Source organism: Heterocephalus glaber, unplaced genomic scaffold (assembly GCF_053883595.1).
Source record: "Heterocephalus glaber isolate CG9 unplaced genomic scaffold, H.glaber_assembly_v1.0 deba00000122, whole genome shotgun sequence".
Lineage (NCBI taxonomy): Eukaryota > Metazoa > Chordata > Mammalia > Rodentia > Bathyergidae > Heterocephalus > Heterocephalus glaber.
Genome location: NW_028258138.1, coordinates 7,708,695 through 7,726,978, shown reverse-complemented (window position 1 = coordinate 7,726,978; position 18,284 = coordinate 7,708,695). Strand labels below are relative to the sequence as shown.

Sequence of the window (18,284 nt, the reverse complement as noted above, 5' to 3'; positions counted from 1 at the left end):
AAGGAACTATGTATTAGGCTGTACATTCAGCTTCTTGTTCATTTCTTCTACCCTTATAATCAGATTCTGAGTTTTGAACCTTCTACCCTGAGGCTTCAGGTGGGAGCCTCCTTTAAAACCACCTCACAAATACTGCAGCTTTCAGAGAGCCTTGAGCTAACTTTTAGTTCTTTGCACCTATTATTTTCTTTTTCTTCTTCTTCTTCTCCTCCTCCTCCCCCCTCCTCCCCCCTCCTTCCCCTCCCCCTCCTCCTCCCTCCTCCTCCCCCTCCCCCTCCTCCTCCTCCTCCTTCCCAGCTCCACCAATTCTGGGGACTGAACCCAGGTCCTCTGCATTGTGCTAGACCCACAGTCTTTTTTTTTTTAATTTTTTGAGACAGTACCTTGCAAAATTGCTAAGGTGCCTAGGCTGGGCTCAAACTCACAAATCTTTTGCTTCACCCTCCCAGAGTGCTGGGATTATAGGCATGAGCCACCAAACTAAGCTCAATTATTGTTTTGTTTTGGTTTTTGGTTTTTGGGTTTTTTTGCAAGGCTTCCAATTATCCCACTTCATAGCCCTTATGGTTATTATTGCACCAAATGGATCAAGTGCCCAGTGACTTGACAGCTTGACACTTTGCCTTCCTCTTCCTGATTTAAATTCAGATAAAAATCTTCCTAAAATGTACCGATAAATATATATAAATAAAAAAATAAAAAAATAAACTCAGATAAAATCTTAGTAGTTTCGGTGCTAGAAAAATTCCAGAGCAGTCAACATCTATTAACCACCACCAAAGCCCATTCATCATTGGCTTTCTAGGGCCAATACTCATTCCAAATACTCATTCCAAATCTCTCAGACAATAGAGCTTAAGGCATATATTTATGTAACAACACTTCACTACAAAGTATAATCCTAAAGCAGCAGGCATATGAGTAAAAGACCAGTGAAGCAGAGGGAAAGGAGACCATATACAAGCACACAAGTTACTGAGTTGACCAAAGCTTTTAACAGCCTAGCTGATTGCTGGGTTGGTCTCTCCTGATGTCTTCAGAAAGGTCATATGCATCACTGCATCTCAGAACAACATGTAGGGGGTGAGAATTAATCAACCAGTCCTCTTTTATCTGCCACTGCCCATTGTCAATGACATAGGGTTTTAATTTCTCCATATTTTCAAGATGTATTTCCCAGCCTCCTCAGATGCAGTGTTCTCTTCTTGCTGATCAGTACTGCAGGAGCTTCTTGATCAGTGGTGGCAGCAGTAGCCATGGGAAGCTGATTTTGTGACTGCAGGAAAGGAACAAGCTATTGCTGGGGCTGCTCTGGTGCAGATCTGGGTAATACATAAGCTGAGTCTAGAACAAGCCCTACACTCTACCCTCACTTTAAATATACATAAGATCCCTGAGCTGGATATTAACAAGGCCATTTCAGCACAGACGCAAGATACAATGATCTAAAAAATCTTACGAAATACTTTCTTAGTCTTTTCAAATTCATGTCCTTAGATTTTTTTAAAAAAGCAAAAGAGTTACATAAAAGCTGAGGTACTAAACATCATTATTACATTGCACCTGAAAAATTAATCACAGATATCCAAAACATTATCCCTTTTCAACTATAAATTTCATGTAGAAAACCAGAATTGTTTTAATTATAAACTCTATCCCATTGGGCACATTTCTACAGCTCACTATTGCTCTTATATCCTGTGGAATTCTGCTTTAAGAAACCAGTCAAACTGCATAAATTATACACTTCCATTTCTACTTTATCACCATACTTTCTTTTCATTTTCTTGTGGCTTTCCATTCTTCAGCTGATGGACACTCCAGAATTCAAGGCAACTCTTAAGTATGTGCCAGGGACAGGAGTCTGCATGTCTAAAACAACATTTTGGTAAAATATCATATGAAAGGAGAGAAAGACATGGATTTAAAAAGTTTCATTTGCATTTATCATGAGCCAACTTGAATTGAGAGGGACTTGGAGATATTTTAATTATAAAACGTACCATATCTGACTTCATTACAGAGTCACCTCTTAAAAGTATAAAAATTGACTACATCACATTTTATCTGAATTAGGAAAGTGACTCTTTAAAGAAACTGCACTGGATCCTTTAAATGCTAAGTATCATTTTGAATTATGAATAATCACAACTTATTTTATCTGTTACATATATTCAAATACAATCAAAAACTCTTTTGGGAGAATATCTGTGTTTCACATATTTAAATTTAAAGCTCAGTACCCATGGTGAGCTTTGCTTGGACAGATTAACTAATTTCTCGGAGACTTGGTTTCCTTTTCTGCAAAATGAGACTACTAGTTACTAACTGAGGGACTTAAAATTATTGGATGTAACAAATACAACATTCTTAGGCCAGTGCCTGGCACAAAATAGGAATTTCCTAGAAGTGTATCTTTGCTCTTGTCATTTCTTCTGAGGGAGAAACCAACTTTACGGCATCTCCAAGGTTTAATTATACATCTACTTAGTGTTTTTATGAGAAAAATTTCATACTTAAGTTTGGAGGGTACAGAAATGGAACAACATTGCTCGGAAGGCAAGGTATATTCATTTGGAAAAGCTAACAGTGTTATTAATTAAATTTGTACATGCCAGGTTTATCATTTAAGCCATGGTACTAAAGAAATTCAAAGAAAAGAGAGACACACTTGGGCTCCTGGGGTTTAAACTAAAGATGGGGTGGGGGATGAGAAGCTGTCCTTGCCTTCCTTCCCAAAGGGCAAGTCTCCCCACTGCTAAGTCAGCCCCTTTCTAGTCTAAGATGTTCGTCAAATTAACAGTTGTTCCAGTGATGAAAGGAATAGACAGAGATTTTCTAGCACGGTCCACTCAAAATAGATACATCCATTGGTACTACCTACTGATTCAAGAAATTGTAACAAATATACTTTTGAATGAATCTGGCCACCTAACAAATGATTTTGTTTTGTTTTTTTGGTTTTGGTACCAGAGATCGAACTTAGGACCTTGTGCTTATGAGGCAGGCACAGTACCAATGAGCTAAATCCCCGGCCCTAAAAAATGATTTTGGAGAGCTTGCTCCAGAGTAGTCACTACAAAAGCCATCCTTGACACAGGAAGCTGGGACTATGCCAGGTGCAACTTTGCTAAGCCAGATCCCAATACCAGCACCAGACATACAAAGGATGTCTCCAGAATGCCATCTGTCACTGTGAAAAACTACCTGAGAAAAACATATAGAGATGAACAGTTTATTTTGCCCCACAGTCTCAGAGGTTTGTTTCAGTCCACAGCTGATTGGTCCTGTTGCTTTGGACCTGTGGCAGCACAGTTTATTATGGCAGAAGCACATGGCAAAGAAGACTTCACAGTAGCAGGGAAACAAAAAAAAGATACGAAGAGGAAGGGGCTGGAGTTCCAATATCCCCTTCAAGGCCACACTCCCAGAGCCCTAACCTCCTCACACTTGGCCCCACCCACCCCCTAACACTTCCACAACCTCCCAATCGCACCATCAGATGGAGACCAAGCTTTTAACACTTAAGTCTTTGGTAATCTTTTTAAGATCCAAACTACATAACTATGGCTATGTACATACTGTATACAAATGCCAACAAACTCTCAGTCTGGTGGAGTTAGCTCCCTACTGAGAATAACACCTTCAGTTTGTTGAACAGTTCATGTTGTATGACCAGCATTTATTTTCAAAATCTAACAAAGCTTCAGCCACCTTTGTCAAAAGGGACCATACATTTCAATGGAATTATATCATATTAAATGTTAAAAATATGAAAGGTGAATATATCCATTTGCCTAAGATTCTAATAACAAATATCACAGACAACACCTTTAAAAAAGCAAAGCAAGGGCTGGGGATTTAGCTCAGTGGTTTCGCCACCTGCTGCGCAAGCACAAGGACCTGAGTTTGATCCCTGGTACCAAAAAAAAAGCAAACCAAGTTAATATTAAGTAGGTAGAAATTTTCATTTCTACTTTTTTCTAACTCCTCAGGTACATGGAATTTGAGGGTATAGGAGGCTGATCTTGAGACTTTAACATAAGCAGAAGCTAATGACTGCTAAAGAAAAATCCTAAAGAGTTCCTAAACTGTATTAATGAACAGAGATACAGTGTCATGAACAAAGAATGCAAACCAGTTCCACAACTCTCCATATATGAATGACGTATGCACTCCACATCTTCAGAACTAGGGAATTCCTCCAAATAAATGGCTGGTGATGAGTATTCTTTCTTAACATCTAAGAACAATAAGCAAAATCAGATAGGAGATAGTAAGACAGTGGAAATGCAGTGATATCATTAAATGTTGGTTGAAATGAAGAGTGGAGGCCCAAGATTAGAGAACAGCAAACAGGCCAAGCATGTGGCCATGACTTGTCAATAACAGAGATCCAAGAATGTACAGGAAAACAGTCCCCAAAGCCCTGCACCTGAGACCAATCACATCTTCAATGCTTCTTACAAGAACTCAAGCAGGTTTTTGATAGGACAACCTAGATCTGACATCACCCTGAGGAGTGTGGGATACAAAAGACATTGGCCACCATAGCCTCGTGTCCACTGTGCTCTCTCTCAATGGTCCAGTCTCACCTTGTAGAGTGTACTTCTTTTCCTACTTTTAATTGGCCCACACTCACTCTGCAGAGCATGTTTCTATTCCTACCTTTAATAAATGTAAACCTTGCTACTTTTGTGCTAATCTTGACCCATTCTTTGTTCCGGACAGAAAGAACCTAGAAAAAAAATCTCTAGGAGTCCCCAGCACCCCAGAACCCAGTGAAAGGGTGATAGGATTCTCCATATAGTTTCAAAGAGCACCACAAAAACCAATAGATACAATTTTTAGCTACACACAAGGGAGATCTTCTAAACAATTAAAGTCATTCAAAAACTGGACCCATCTTATGAGGTGATGAGCTTCCATACGTATTCCTACACTAGCTTCTTTCCACATTCTTGGCTCCATGAGAGATTCTTTAGCCTTCAAGGTCAATTTTTATAGAAAGTTTCCCACAGGGCAGAGATTGGGTTGGATGTATTCATACAAGGACACATATGCTAATCAAAAGTTGTGGATTCCTCTAATAACATTTTCTACTATTACAAAGGTTAAGAATGTCCCAGGTTAGGTTTTCAACAGGCGACCTAATAACATCAAGAACATTTCAGTCCTTTTCCCAAATGACCTCCTGTGCTCAGTGGCATCTGAGTGGCTCTCTCCCCTCCTCCCTAAATTCAAAGTCACACCCTCACTCTTGCTAAAAGCTGTCAACTGTAAACCTCATCATTTATAATGCAAAAAGGGAATCATTGATTTTGTTCTGATTAGTCATCATAATGCTTTTCTCTTATCTGTACTTAATCACTGTGGTTTCTCCAAGAATGGAAAGCTTTCCTTTCTATGACAGAATCTAAATAGTGCTCTAAACAGACATGGCTTGGCAAACAGAACAGAGAACGTGGGCTCAATGTGATAAAAAGAACCACACCCACACCCACACCCCCAAGTAGCCAAGTCACAAATAGCTACAGAAAGGCTCCTTCTGATCCAACTGTAGGATGCTTTCATTTCTTAAGAAAAAGTTCCATCCAGTTTTGCAGTTAGTTGCAAAACCTGAAAACAACCAATGTACTAGAAATCCAAGTGTTTCCTTTCCAGGACTGGAATTAGACAGAGTCTGAACAGCCCCTGAGAAAGCAAGAAATAGTCAGATAGTGGCTAAGCAATTAGGTACAGCAAGATGTGTCTCTTTAGTCCTCATTTCTACAGCAGCCTTTCCCATCTTTCCTGTTATCTGCATGCTGTGTAGTCCTTGTACAGACATAAGGACTTCCAGGTGTCCATCTCACCTCTTGTCCAAGAGGAGGCCATGGAAGTTTACAATCATGAACACAAGGAACACAGATTTCAGCGTCCAAGAAAGCACACTGTGTCTCTCTCATAAGGGGAATTCCCAGCAAACGGTAAACAACTGTGCCAACTCAATGCTATAATACTTGTCTGCGACAGGAATAAAAATAATGAAGGAGTGAATGACTCCTATAAGGTTGCAGATTATTGAGCAACCATGTAGAGAGCTTTCCCTGACGAATGTTCTAGTGTGTGGATGGGTGAGAGTATAAGAAGTATTTCAGCCTCCTCATCTGTGGGAAAAAAGGGCTAGCCAGGGAACTTTGCTAAGGAGTTTCCTCCGGAAGTGGAGCTGGGACAAGTATTCTCAGAGCAATTCACCAGGGAATAATGAAGCTAGAGGAGGGAGAAAGGCCTTAATGTCAAGGGGGCCTGAGGCTTGACCCTAGGGACTTCCCACCATTGCCTACAGTATTTAGCAGTGTTACACATTTTCCTTCTTCACCACATTCATACAATCAACTGATCTTTAACAAAGAAGTCAAGAACATACAGTGGAGGAAAGACAGTCTCTTCAATAAACAGTGTTTGCATAATTGGATATACAGACACAGAAGAATGAAACCAGATCCTTTCCTCTCACCGCACAAAATGGACCAAAGATCTAAATGATAAACCAGAAACCACAAAATTCCTAAAAAAGAAAAATGGAGGAAACCCTTCAAGACATTAGTATAGTTAATGGTTTATTTAGGTAAGACCCTAAAAGCACAGGCAACAGACATAATTTAGACAAATGGAATTATATCAAACCAAGAAGCTTCCTCACAGTGAAGCTAATAACAGAGTAAACAGAAATCCTATAGGATGAGAGAAAATATTTGCAAACTATTCATTTGACAAGGGATTGATATCAAGAATATACAGGAACTCAAAAAGCTGACCTCTTAAAAAAATCTAATTTAAAAATGGGCTAAAGAGGTCCAGGGATTTAACTCAGTGGTTCCACTGCCTGCCTCGCAAGCACAAGGTCCCAAGTTCGATCCCTGGTACCAAAAAAAAAGGGCTAAAGAACTAAACAGACACTTCTCCAAAGAAGACATGCAAATGGCCAACAAGAACACAGCAAAATGCTCAATTTCACAAATGATCAGAGAAGTACAAATCAAAGCCATAATGAGATATCATCTCACCCCAGTTAGAATGGCTATCATTAAACAGACAAAAAATTAATGCTGGTGAGGAAGAAAAGAAAATTGTACTCTTATACACTGTTAGTTGGAATGTAAATTAGTGCAGCCAAAATGGAAAACAGTATGCAGATTCATCAGAAAACTAAAAGTAGAATTCCATACAATCCACCAATCCCACTACTTGGTACAAGTCTAAAGGAGATGAACTCATTATACCAAAATGTTATGTCAGCACTATTAGCAATAACTACAGTCTAGATGCCCTTCACTGGATGAATGGAAGAAGAATATGTGGTATAAATACACAATGGAATAAATACTAGTCACCATAAAAAGTAAAATCTTGTCATTTGCAGCAATGTGTATAGAACTGGAGGTCATTCTGTTCAGTGAAATAAGCCAGAGACAGAAAGACGTACACCACATATTCATACTCACTTATAGTAACTAATAAGCCATTCTCATAGAAGAGCAGAATAGAACAGTGGTTACCAGAAACTAGGGAAGGGGGACAGAAAGAACTTCAATAAGAGACACTAAACACAGAGTGGAGAAATTACTTTGCTTTTTTCTTTATTACAGTAGGGTAATTATTGGTTGAAACAATTTATATTTCAAATTAACTAGAAGAGTATCAAATTCCCAACACATAAAAATGATTAATGTTTGAAGAGATGCCTGAATTGATTATTACACATTGTATACATATATTTGCATTACTATAATGTAATCCATAAAGATGTACATGTTTTAATTATACATTATACACATGTATTGAACTACCATAAGGTAACCAATAAAGATGTGCTAATATTTTTTAAATGTCTTTCTTCAATAATAAATTAACTTTAGTTTATTGTAATTTTTTACTTTAAAAACTTTTCAAACTTAACTCATTTCTGTCGACCCTTAGCTTAAAACACAGGCTTATAAGCTTCATAAGGTTTTTCCGTTTTTTAAATTTTCTCTTAAATGAATAGACATTTCACAGAAGAAGTACAAATGGCCAATAAGTACACAAAGAAATGTTCAACATGGCTGGTCATTAAAGAAATGCAAATTAAAACAACAATGAGATCCCACCTTAACCCAGTAAGAATGAACATCATCAAAAATCAAATAATAACAAATGCTAGCAAGGCTGCAGGGAAAAAGGAACCCTTGTACATTGTTGGCGGGAATGTAAACTAGTACAATCATTATGGAAATCAGTATGGAGATTTCTCAAAAAACTAAAACTAGAAGTTCTATTCGACAGCATTATTCTTCTTATAAGTATTTTCCCAAAAGATTTAAAGACAACATATTACAGTGATACATGCATATACATGTTTATAGCAGCACAGTTCATAATAATAGCTAATTCTTGGAAGCAGCCTATATGCCCCTGAATAGATGAACAGATAAGGAAATGTGGGATTTACACTCAATGGAGTACTATTCTGCCATAAAGATAAACTTGCGTCATCTGTACGAAAATGGAAGCACCTTAATGCCACAACGTTAAGTGAAATAAATCAGACACACAAACTTAAATATCACATGATTTCTCTTATATGAGAAACCTAAAATACAAATAAAGGACAAAAAGAGAGTAGAAAGTATGGAGATAGATGTTTCTCAAATAGGAAGTGAATCAAGAGATGGAGGGAGAGGGGAGAGGGGAGGGGGAGAGAAAAGGGATGAAAAACAGAATTATGATGTGTTATGTACATGCACTAACTCTACACATGGGACGTAAACATTATGTACTGCAAACATGTACTAATAAAGAAAAAGAAAAAACTTTTTCTTTTAATTTTTTAAACTCTGTTGTTAATAACTAAGACACAAACACACACCTTAACTGAGGCATACACAGGGTCAGGATCATCAAAATCACCTGTCTTTCACCACCACACCTTGTCCCACTGGAAAAGTAATATAGTAATATAGTCTCCCATGGTAACAACACCTCCTTCTGCACCCTCCTGATGGCCCTATTGAGGCCACAATTAGCTTTCTTTATATAAGTAGGAGGAGCACACTAAAGTTATGATTAATGATGACTACAGTTAATACATAGATACAGTCTAAAATAATGATTAAAAGTAAAGTGAGTATAGCCCAGTGGAAGAGTAGTCGACCAGCATGTTCAAGTCCTGGGTTTGAATCCCACCATTGGAAAATCACACAAAAAAAGCATAATATGTACAAGAGTCAATAATACAATTGGTTATTGTCATTACAAAGTATTGTATACTGTACATAACTCTACCACTATACTTCTATATGACTGGCAAAAAAAGTAGATTTACACTAGCATCCCCCAAAATATGTGAGGAATGCAGTGTGCTACAGTGACTACAACGTCACTAGGGGATAGGAATTTTTCAGTGCCATTACAGTCTTATGAGACCACCGTTGTCCATGTGATCCATCATCAGCTGAGGCTCTGCTATGCAGCACAGAACTATAATTTTTTAAAGTCCCTTACTGTAAACTTGTATAATCAATGGAGTCTCACAGAATGTTTTGATTTTTATCAAATTGTTGTAACTGCAGCCAACCAACAGTTGTAACTGATAAAACAAAAGTAGTTCCAACATGAATATTGGTTGAAATTTTTGCTTACATTAACAAGTAAGAAGAAAAATGACAATGACATATATAGTGGGAAGTCACTTTTCCATCACTCATGATAGTAACTTCTTTATTGAATCAAACAATAATTTTCCAATACTAGAAGACTGCTTCTCAATTTTGGTGTTATTCACAATGCAACAGCCACTGATGTGATAAACCTTTAATTTCGGTCTGCATTATTAACATTTTGTCTATCATTTTGTGACTAGATAAGCAAAATAATCCTTGATTGCAGCATTGGCCAATTTCCTTGTGCAAACATATCCATTGTGGCCAATTTTTAACTGCCAAGATGATGCCCACCACGGGCAATAAAGGGACTGTGCTCTGCTATTTACCCAAATTACTCTTGCGCTTAGCATTAGACACATCATTCTTTGAACCCATAAACTCCCCCAAATTTTCTTGTAAATGATCCAGCATGACCTGCTTTCTAGTCTGTCAGCCTTGCCCTAACAAGTAACATATGTTGAGTAGGGTCTACTGGTGCAGAAGACTGGGTCCCACACAGCACTAAAGGTTCACAGCTACAGTACGGAAAAAAATCATCTTGTAGAAATGTAGCTCATGTGCTCATTGTCGTATCTAAGTTTATAGTTGCATGACATAGTTTTAAAAGTCCACATGCGCTCACTAGTTGTTCAAACTCAACCAGGTCTTTGCAGAGTCCTCCCTGTCCCCACATAACCTATGTTGAGATGCTCTGGAGGGAAGGTAACTTAATGGTGGCAATAAAAGAAAAGCCTCTCTTAGAGGATCCTCAGTATCACCAGAACCTTTGATTCTCTTCTACCTCCTTGTAATCCTTTATATCAAATAACACTTTATACAGAGTTTGGAATGGCAATTATTCCCATGACAAAATCTTTCATTCCCCTCAATTTTATGCCCTCACAGCTTACAGTAAAAGATGTTCCTACTCTCAGCCTACTTCTGAGGAACTCAACAGGCTAGATACACCCACTGACCACTCCACTAAATGCATAAGCCATCTCTCTCTCTCTACCTGTGTGGCTTACTCTTTTACAACACCCCTCCAAACCCCATGGTGGATTATATGTCTGTGCCTTTTACCCATTCTATTCCTGGTTCTGGGACAACCTTTTCTGCCTTATTTTTGGGATAAAATCCTATTAAACCTTCAAAATCCAGTTATTTCTTCCTCTATGAAGCTTTTTCAATAATCTGAAATACCCTTGTCTGTAATTTTTACACCATAGATTGATGAAGGGAATCTTGCCTCCACCCCCCTGGAAAAAGAGTAGGATTACCATTTCTGGTAAGACCAGTGGATTCCCCAAGCTCAGGGTTCTTCGGCTATGACATAAATTTACTGCATGCTTAACACCAACCTAGGTCCACCCACACATTCCTTGGGCAGCAAGGAAAATGATGCCAACATGATGCTTGTGCAGCTTGCCGTCACACAAATAATAAAGTTCCCTATCTCTGACCACAGAGTCTTATGTCTTCTATCATGAAACAGTACTGATAAGTTAAAAAAAAAAAATGCAGACTCTTCACAGATCCTGGATTTATGTCTTTTTAATCCTTAGATCCCCAATTCTAGTATAAGTCCTGATTAGTATATGTTTGAAATTTAATCTAGTTGAATTGCCTATACCAAAGACAAGAAATCTTCCTTCTTCTGAGTACTATTTAGCCCAGTGTTTCTCAATCTCAGCACTATTGATATTTGGCACCAGATAATTCTGGGCTTCAGGGAGGCTGCCCTGTGCATTATAGGATATTTAACCACATTCCCAGGCTCTACACAGTAGATGTCAGTAATACGTACTCCCTCCCACAATTGTGGCAACCAAAAGTGTCTCCAAACATTACCAAATGTTCTCTGGGGAGGGAACATCAACCCACACACGCACACCCCACTGCTGAAAGCCGGTGATTTAGCCTATCCAAAGGATGAAGGTAGGAGTGAGGAGGAACAGGCAAAGGTGCCATAGCTAAGTCATACTTTACTATAGTTTGAAATTTTAATGTCTCAGAGAGGGATATAAAATATTGCATTCACATGCCTTTTTCACCCAAGGATAACATATGGTGAGTAAAATGTATTGCAGCTAACAGAACACACCCTAATGTGAGCACCCATAGGTGCCAGACAGGGGCATCAGCTATACTGCCTTATCCACACCAGCCATTCCATGAAGTAGGCACTTTGACTTTGTGGAAACCTGAAGCATGAAGAGGTTACATGGCTCACCCAAATGGAATAGTTTGGACTTAATCACAGAGATGTTGGTCTCTAACACTCTTGCTCTTAATTATTATCCTATTACTATGATCCCACAAAGAACAGGTGGGTGGAATGACTTAGAAAGACAGAAGGTTAGAAGTTATAAAGAGGGAAATCGAAGTTCACCTTAAGGTGTGTGGGGGGCATCCAATTTACCTGTCAACACCATTCTCTTATGGGTTAAAAAAACCATAATAACCCTTTAGATATTTTATGTGTACAAATAGTACCAGAATCTGTCACAATTTGTACTTTAATTCCTACATAAAATTTTAAAACACAGGCCCTCATGAGTTGCTCTCTTTTCTGCATCCACAAAAATGTGAACCATCCAGTTCACAAAAGTGACAAACCTGTTTTAACAAAAGCTCTCCTGAAATCTGATGGAGTAACTTTGCCATCTGGTGGTAGGTGAATGACCTGTCCCTAAAACTGGCAAAATATCACTCAGTGCCCACCTCATTCCTAGCAGACACATACTGGTCCTCTAAATTGATTCCTAGTTGAAACCAGATTTTGGCAGTTTGGAGATAATGTAATTAATAATTGCCTATGGAATTTAAACTCTGCGTAACTCCTAAAGAAAAGCAATATTTTGACATTCAAATTTTTCCCTGACAAGCTAACATTCTCTACACTATTGATTCTCAGATATATTTTTAAAGCATTATAGTGTTTTATCTTAGAGGCAGAGTAAGACAGCAATAAATAAGAAATGAAAAAAAGAAAAAGAAGAATGGAAAAATCTGCCATATTCAGTAAGGAATCAGAAAAACCCCACATAATTATATTAAATGTATATGCATATTAATCAAAGATCAAAAATGGCTATACCACTTTCTCTCAGGAATCATTAAAACCATTATCTAGAGAAAGGAGTTATGACTTCTCAGCTAAAATTATAAATTTACTTAAATGTGGAATTGATGCCCAAAAGTAAAATATAGATAGATAATTCATGGGGATATATCTTTCTCCAATAATTTGATCTTATAATTGTCTTGTCTCTATTCCTCAAATATTTAAACCGTTCTCTCTCACTTCATAGTAATACAGAAAAACATATAACTTTTTTTATTCATTAATCTGGTGAATATTTGTGGAGCACCCTCTATGTCCCCTGCATTGCGTCACAACAATGAGACAAATCCTTGTCCTTGTGAGGCTTACATTCCAACTAGGGAGACAGGCAATCCACAAGGAAACATACCTCAGGTCCTGTTCAAAGTTCTCAATATTATCTTAATAATTTTTCCAACTCTGTGGTAGGTCTCATTTCTCAGATGAGACCAAGGTACAGACCACTACTTGCCCAAGGACTCAGAGAAGTAAGTGGCAGAGATAGGATGAAAAATCAGATCTATATTTTCCAAAGCCCAGCCCCTAAAACCTACACCATCCAGCTGCAAGTTTCCAACAGCAAATGCAGCCAGTGTGCACCTGGAGATAGATGTGTGCAGGACACAATGCAAAGCCCTGGGGGTGACTTTGACCCTTGCTCCAAGAGCCAGTCCAGTCCTCTAGAACTGGTACATGTGGCTTCAGTGTCAAGAGCACTCTCTTCCAGTCACGAGAGTTCATTAAAAATAACAATTTGTCAACCCGATACAATACTGCATGTTTGTAACCCCAGCTACTCAGGAGCTGAGACAGGAGGATCACAAGTTCAAGGCATTGAGCAGCTTAGTGACACTCTGACTGAAAAATTTTAAAATGTAAAGGCTGGGGACATAGTTCAGCTCAGTTGAGAGGCCCTGATTTGAATCATTAACATTACCAAAAAAGTCTCCCAAACTAAATCTAACATTCTGAAAAAAAATTATTTAAAGTTGTAAACTTTTAATAAAAGTAAAATTCAACAAATAAATTAACATCAAGAGGGCCGTCAATCCTGAGATTTCCCCATAAGGAAAAGAAAGATTGAGGGCAATTTGGATTCTGTGAGACTTTTTCCTCGGTTTTATTTACAGTTGTGATGGAAGCCAATTACTGGAATGAATGTTCAGGTGGTCAAGTGCAGCACTCAAACTAATGCTCTTGCTTCTATACTGAAAGGCTCAGTGACCAATGACGCAGAACATCAAATGAGTAATGAAAAATCACAAAAGACGCTCCACTTGAGTAAATACCAAGTCAGCACTTCTAAATATTATGTATTTCTTGGACAGGTACCCTAATTCACGACATCTTACAAAACTGGAGCTGACAATAGGTGTGCTAACTTGGCCATGCACAGCACTGCTAAGGCCAGCTACTCCCCAGAAACTTCTGGCAAACGTTTGTTTCCCACTTCTTGTCTGAAACATACTGTTTGTCTGGAAAAACCAGGAGATATGAGAACCTCCTACAGCAAATGTTGATATAAAGAAAATGTCCTAAGTGACCAGGGATATTTATCCAGGTATTATTTCCGCCACCTGTGTAGAGTTTACCAAGTAGGTGGGTAAGGTCGCTATCTTATGTGCATTCAGCTTGAGTTGCCTGGATACCATGTCTTGTGCTCAACAGGGAACATAAATCTAATTGTTCCTCTCTTCACTTAAACCATAAGGATTCCAAATTAGATCATATCACTGAGCCACATGAACAAGTCTTGTGCATTTGAATTCTGTGTGCCTTGCCAAAGCTGCCCTCTCAAACCAAAGGCAGGAAATTTTACAACTGAAAAGATGTTTTAGAGTCTCATCGAACACAGCCAGTTTTCAAGAATCCCTCCACTTGTTAGACATCTATTTTAGGTTTATCACTTCCAACTGCTGGTGATATTAAGGTACAGATTCCTGAAGTCCAGTTCTCTTTCTGCAGCCAAATTATTGGTATATGTTAGTAATGTATTCATAAGCTGCCATTTGGGGACAGTCATCAATGCCCATGAATTCCAAGACATACTTGGCTTCTGCAGACCAATGGCAGGGGCACAATTATAAATTTTATAGTAAGAGTAAACTTTAAAGTTGCAGCTACTGTAGACTCTGGAAAATCTTTAAATAAGGCTCCTAAACATCTGGAAACTTTTAAGGTCTTTTCATGAAATCAATTTCTCTTTTGAGTATATTTTCATTTCATAGCAATTATCAAGATTGTAACTGATGAATTATCTGTATAATTACTTATTTAATATCAGTCTCTCTAATTATTCTGTAACTCCCTGAAGGAAGGAATCAGAGCTGAATTGTTTATATTTCCAGTGTCCTATACATTGGAGCTGCAAACCAATGTTTTAACAAATGACAGCACATTTGATGGTGGTCCCATAACAGAGATTAAAAATATCTTCTAGCACATGTTTTTACTGCACATGATTAGCAGGTTTGTAGCTTAGGAGCAACAGGATATACAATATAACAATTATACTAAGTGTATAACAGACTGTGCTATCTAGGTTTGTATAAATATACGCCGTGATGTTCACACAATGATAAAATCGTCTAACACTGCAGTTCTCAGAATGTATCCACCTTATTAAATGACAAACGACTACGGACACAAAGTAAGGTCTTAGAAAAAAAAATGATGCTATTTCTGAATATGAATATGATTTCATTCTCTGAATGGGTGGTCACACAGCTTTCTTAAAAGCACTTTGTCTCACTTCCTGGTTTTGCAACTATACTATAGTTACACAAGACATTGTAGAGTGAAAGGTATATTCACCTCTGTATATTTTTTGCAGATTTCTGTGAATCTATGAGTATTTCCAAACAAAAGGTTTAAAAAAAACCTGTTTCCTGCTACCAACTTCTTGGATTTCACTGAAATAATGGGCACTTCCACTTCAATCGTTTCATCTCTACAATATATTTGACTTCCTGATCTCACTGATGTTTCCCCAGAGCTTGACTTTCAGCAACCTAATAACATCTAGAAGCTCATCTTTATTTCCCGCCAGCTCTTGACAAAGCAGATCATTTGTACAACAGCTACTCTTCTGAGACAGTGGCCTCAAATGCCAAGTATGGTGACAATTTTCACACAATTTATCCCTTTCAGTCGCCTCCACACAGAGACTGCCAAAAGCTGTTAAGTGGTCGTAATTTTCAAAAGCCAGCTGGAATATCAAGGGTCAGAGAGAAACGCTACGTTGATGAGCTAGTGATTCCCTCAAGATTTCTGGTTGGCAGTAAAATACAAAGCACACACAGCTAGGTTCCCAGGCCATAAACCACATGCCTAAGGTATTATTTAGCCACATCCATGGCAGCTTTATATTACTCAAAGACCCAGACCACCGCTAAGCTGCCAAACCCCTTGGGAAACCATACAAATTACAATAAAATCAACAGAAAGGCTTCCCGTGTTACAATATTGAGAGAATCTCTCACGCGCTCCAAAATTCCCTCAGAGCCACGACTGACAAAAGTCAGGCAACTAGTGGCTTGAGTCACACAACTAAATTCAAACTTTCAAACAAACCACTGAGCGGGATACTAACTTTTCTGGGAGCCTGGGAACGCAGCCCATACTGCTTCGTGGCAGAGTCGGCGTCGAGGGCGAAGCCGGACCGAGACAGCAGAGCATGACGGGAATGTGTGTGCGCCCGCTGACCCCGCCGGCCCCTGCTGACCCCACCCAGCCCGCGCCCTGTGGTTCCGAGTGCTCCTAGCCCAGGAGAAAAGCAAACGTAGAAGAATGGCTCTCAAGTTCACGTCCTTCTCTGTAGGTCAGAACACAGAGACTGTCCAGTTTTCCACCACCTTCACGCTTAAAATATGACTTCAGTTGATGTTGTAAACACAAAGAGCAGAAACTTGGAGAGACCTCCCCAAACAATGAGGCCCATCTGTCAGGAAAGAAAAAGAAATAAAAACCAATTTTCCTTACCTCCTAGGCAAAAAAGAAAGAATGTAGAAAAGAGGAGAAATGTTCTTATTAATTTATTTAAATATGCCAGGATGATCAAGATGTCTATGCGGTGCAATCAAAACATAAGGTGAATATTTGATTTTTTTAATGTATTATAGTAAAAGACACATTGCCATTAATCTCCCTCAAAATGTGCCCACTTTGCTTTGAACACACTTATTCCATCATTCTTGCCACTTTCTGAAACAGTTCTGGGAGTCATCTTTCCTGAATGTCTGTAGTCACTGCCCTGGCTGCCTCCATCTCCAGAACTGATTCAAAACCATGGTCATTTTGACTTTGGGAAAGAGCTAGACGTCCCACAGTGCCAGTCCAGTGAAAAAGGAGGATGAGAACACACTAATTTTTTTTTTTTTTTTACAAACCTGCCTTTCTGTTAGATCTCAGCAGCAGCATTCACTGTTTGTTTTTTTGTTTTTGTTTTTGTTTTGTTGTTGTTTTTATCACACCTGGTAAAGACACTCACAAAAAAGGACTTACAGAACTGCTTCAGAAAGTGGTAAGCATGATGGGACAAGTGTGTTCAAAGCAAAGGAGGGTATTTTGAGGGGGATTAAGGGCTATGTGTCTTTTGCTGTAATAAGTTTTTTTGAGTTTAAACATTCAGCATATATTTTGATATATCTCATATTGTCACTGCCAACCAGTAAATCTATAGAAAGACAACTTCCCATTCTCACATATTTTCGAGTCAATAAAGAACTTTCACATACAGAGACTCACTTTAACTATCAGGATTCCTGAGTTGTTGGGACAGCCAGCAACTGGGCAGAGAGATAAAAGAGGCAGAGGAGAACTGCTGTGCTATCCTTTGGAGAAAAAGAAATGAGGCACAGTTCTCCAGTTTGGGGAGAAGGGGGATATGGGCTGGTATCCATCTTTGTAGTGCTCTGAGGACTATGGAAATAAGACTTCAGAGAGCTACATTTGTTCTTCTGACAATTCAAAGAGCATAGTCCCTAAGCCTACAAATTCTCATTTCAAAGGTGATTCATAGAACATTGTCTCCAAAAAGAAATCGACCCAGAAATGTGAGATGAACAAGTCATACACAAAGGGCCCCAGCTGTTACTTGAATCAGTCAATGTCCCAAATGGGATACTGGCTTAAGTCAAAATATCAAAGGACTTGAAAGGAAGCAACTCACCTTAAAATGACTCTGGAATATGACCTGAGCTCCAGATGGAGAAGCAGGATCTCAGGGGCCAGGCCCATGGTGGCAGCAGGTGGGCAAGACTACCACCAAAGCCCAGGTGTTGGCCTTTCCACACTTTTGATTTGGCCCATTGGGAAAGAAAAGCCACACCTCCACTGCTAAAGGAGAGGTCCCTCTTCCAGTCTTCCGAGAGCGCTTACTGTAAATACACACACACACACACACACACACACACACACACACACACACACACACCCCTGAATTTCACAGTTCAAACAGACGGTGGCCTTGGGGTACACAGCAGGTGGATGGGGAAGGAAGTGGGAGCCAATAA

The 18,284-nt window shown here is 38.8% G+C and overlaps 1 protein-coding gene across 1 annotated transcript in view; it reads right to left on the bottom strand.

Annotated features, from left to right (window-relative positions):
- Positions 1-322: 322 nt before the first annotated feature.
- Positions 323-18,284, bottom strand: part of Setd4 (SET domain containing 4) — a 108,865-nt gene continuing 90,903 nt past the window's right edge. Inside the window, exons 19-20 of the transcript XR_015451725.1 lie at positions 17,942-18,149; positions 323-16,711 (exon numbers count right to left, since the gene is read on the bottom strand). The gene's annotated coding sequence lies outside the window, so the exon portion shown is untranslated. The remainder of the gene's footprint in view (positions 16,712-17,941; positions 18,150-18,284) is intronic.